Raw genomic sequence first — 3,746 nt, 5'->3', positions numbered from 1 at the left:
ATATAGAGAAGATACAGACTATAGTAGGATAAATGAAAGGCACAGATTTGTGATGCTTTAGGATGCAATACTCATTGGACATAACTACAAAAGCTTTTACTGAATATTGTCAAATTTGTAAGATTCTTTGGGGGAAGGCTGCAGATTTATACCATTCTAAATGTGCATCAGTAGATGTAAAACTCTTGACTTCAGTATTGTCTTTGAAAATGTTAAATTGAGGATTCTGGTAACTTCCGTTTTATGAACTGGCACATTATATAGTGCAAGAGATATATTGATTTCTGACACTGAGCAAGTTCTTTAAAATGGATTTCAGTCTCTTTTCTAATTCCATTTTGTTTTAAATGCATATTTTAAATGTAGGTTTTTTCATTTAGTAAAAGTTGTCTAATTCATTTGAATGAAGTCTGACTGGTTATTTTAACATACCTTACTGTTACTCAAAAAGTGTGGAGTTGGTTGTTTTTTTAAAAAAGGAAAACTTACAAAATATATATCTGTTACTGATTTATATTGGATTGGTCTGTGGTTTTGAACAATGGTTTATTTTACCCCACCTTGGAGCAAACACCAGTTTCAATGCTTAGAATAAAATGTAGAAGTAGATTTCTTTTGATACTGTTTGAAGACACTTGTTCTTGAAAGTCAGTGATGAGAGCTGTGTGAGAGTAACTTCAGTTTGTGACAAGGCAATTAATGAAATCTAACCTGTAAGCCTTGACATGGTAACTTCCTGCTCTAAGTCATTGCTTACTTGAGGTTTAATTCTACAAGTTTTGAAAATGCTGGGTTTTACCAAGCACCAGCCTTTATGTTACCAAACATCTGGATTAACACTTTCACGTTTTTTCTTTAGTTTCTGGAACAATGTCTTCTGTATCATGAAATGTCCAGGTGTAAAACTGTATGTTGTGTGAGTACCTAACATGCTCGCTTGTGTTACAGATGCTATGTCAAAAGAAAAATAAAGTCTTTGGGCCTTCTTCTGTGTCCTAAAGAAATAGGAAATTTTCAGTTTATTTTATGGCACTAGAAAGCCAGATCTGGTGGTGGTATTCTGAAGAATTGGTATTTTTATGTAGCAGCAACCACTTGAAAAGTATTTGAATGGTGTTTTGATTTCTGGAGATCTGAGATGTCTGCTAACATCCTTCATCACCCTATATTGTGGAAAATATACATGATTTAATAATCTTAGCCTACAGATAAGATAGATATTCCACACTAAAAGCAAGTCAGATACATAATGGAACTTGCCACTTCAGCTTAGGTTTACAGTGTTGATATAGATCTCTATTTTTAATATTATCCATTCTGAAAGAGGTAGAAAAGAGAACCTGAATCTAATTCTACTCAGATAAAACCAACTTTCTTCCATGGAAATTGCTAGTGGTCTAATTGCTAAGAATTTTTTTCCACGTAAACGTCTTGTCTATACAAACCTTAAATGCTGTTAAATAGCACAGTGTGGTGTGCTAGGAATTAACAGGAGGATTCTCAAATGACTGTTGAGAGGCATATAAAACATTACACCATTTGAGATACATTTTTGCATATTCTCCCACACACACACACACCTTTATCTGACAGTAATACTCATTCCTGATTTCATCGTAGAGTACGCCATGGCACTTGTTTCCTTCTGGTTGCTGAGCATTTTGTGATTCCCAAACACTAATTTAAGGTGTGCTGCAAGCAGTGCTTCCTTGGTCTATTCTCTGTTGATTGATCTGAGATTCTTGTTTTACAGCACTTTTTTTTTTTGTATGCTTCATAGTTTTTTATGCATGGAATATTTATGATAGATGCTTTAAAGGAGGAAAAAGTGTTTCATGCAGTTGTGGTTGTGCTGCTCCAATACCTTTAACACTATTTCTGTTTAGGTAGCATTGTTTGTACTGAGCTGATGTATTTCCAAAAGATGCTGTAGAAATAGTCTCACTGAAAACACTGTAAGGGTTTACACTAGTGGCCTGTATTTGGTTTGCTGCATCTAGGCACATAGAAATACTCGTGGCCACTGAAGTCTGAGTTGATCTTTTTGCTTCTGAGTTTAGAGTGCAAGTGTGCTGCTGCCAGGCATCAACAAGCTTCATGATCCTGTTGTGAAGGTAAATCTGTGTTTGTACTGCGCTCTCTGAGAGAGGAGCATCTCAACAGATGTGTCACACCTATGTAGATGTGACACAGCTTGTAACACCCTAGTGCTATCGGTGCTGTGTACTTACTTGCCTGGGAAAGAGATGGAAATTCTTCAGATCTGAGGAAGGAAATTGCTTTTGTTCTCAATAACCTGCATCTCTGTGGTAAAGTTGTTTGAACATAGAGATCCACTTTGCCATGTTTCTACCAAAGTTGGAGTTGATGAGCAAAAAGGTATCTCTTATATGAAGAGGTGTTTCTCTCTGTGGCTTATCTTTTGATAAGTGCAAGAGGATCTTGCCATCATACTGTGGAAACTGTTAGATTTAACTGCTGGCGCTCTATGTGGTTAGTTTGGGGTTGGAAGACCCATTTTTGCTTTGTTGTAATAAAAGTATAAAAGACGATATTGCTGTTGAGTATGGTTAAACTGAAGGTGACCTGAGAGTAACTGTTATGGATAGCTGGAATTATCAGAATATGGAGATGACAAACACAAATATTTCATGCTTGGCCTTTAGTGTAAAGCTCAGAGGTTAACAGAAGAGGGAATCTCCTTTGTAGAGGCTTATGGACATAATAGTTGTAAAAACCTAGTCTTTAACCAGGTGCTGAACTTCTTCCTGGCAGACTGTTAATGTTGTATCCATGGCTGGTGTTTCTGGGACTGTCCTTGATGTCAGGTTTGTTGGAGATGAAGATGCCTTAAACAAACCTGACAGGTAACATGACAGCTTAGTAAAGAGCAGAGACAGCAATACTGTCAATGCATTGTTGCTTTTGAACTTATTTGAGTTGTGACTTGATTCCATGATTGGCATCCATCTGCTTTGTAATCTACATTAGGATAAAAATGGATGTTTGACTTCAAATGAACTGTGAAAAAAGCAAGGACAAAAGAATATCTCCTTATTCTGGAGCAGAGATGACTGTTACAGCACAGTCAAATGTCTCTGAGTCCACGAGGGCTAATAATCTTTAATGAACAACGAGGGGTTTTTAATACAAACCAGAGTTGCAGTGAAGTTCATGCACATAGCCATTCTTGTCAATAAAAAGGAACTCAATCAATACCAGGGTTGGGATATTTAGGCCAAGCCCTGGATGTTTTTTCTCTACTGTCATCTGTTTCTGCTAATTAGGAATAGAAGCTCTCAAGCACACTCTCAGTGCAGCTGTATACTTTTTGCTCCTGGATCATGCAATGATTTGCTTGCCTTGTTCCAAAGGCAAACAAAACCTTGTATCAAGGTTTTGGGGACAGCATCTAACCAGGTGGCTGCATGCAACTCATGTTGTGTGTACCAGATGATGAAAGCTGAAGGAACCTCAGGCCACATTGGACTGAATATTGGAAAACCATGTGGCAGTAAGTCAGTGTTGGGACAACAAGTAAGTTTTATGGAGGTAAGACACAGGATTGGGTACTTGTTTTAGGCTTGCCAGATTCTCATCTTCCATGGATTTCTGGAACTGGTAGTACCTGAGCATCTTCCCTGCAGATCCCTTGAGCTGTTGGGAAACCAGCAAAACTGTCTGGTTACTTGTTATGTATCTTAGTGTGCCTTGTTAAAATAAATAATAATGTTAATTGGTAATAA

The 3,746-nt window shown here is 37.3% G+C and overlaps 1 protein-coding gene across 1 annotated transcript in view; it reads left to right on the top strand.

The window, feature by feature from the left end:
- LOC108495727 (serine/threonine-protein phosphatase PP1-beta catalytic subunit) overlaps positions 1 to 986 on the top strand; it is an 8,306-nt gene extending 7,320 nt beyond the window's left edge. Inside the window, exon 4 of the mRNA XM_017811749.1 lies at positions 1 to 986. This exon is cut by the window's left edge and continues 1,367 nt beyond it. The gene's annotated coding sequence lies outside the window, so the exon portion shown is untranslated.
- Positions 987 to 3,746: the final 2,760 nt, after the last annotated feature.

The sequence above is a fragment of the Lepidothrix coronata genome, unplaced genomic scaffold, assembly GCF_001604755.1.
Source record: "Lepidothrix coronata isolate B3197 unplaced genomic scaffold, Lepidothrix_coronata-1.0 Scaffold33, whole genome shotgun sequence".
Taxonomy (NCBI): Eukaryota; Metazoa; Chordata; class Aves; order Passeriformes; family Pipridae; genus Lepidothrix; species Lepidothrix coronata.
Note: the sequence above shows the minus strand (reverse complement) of the source record. Positions and strands in the feature narration are given on the sequence as shown.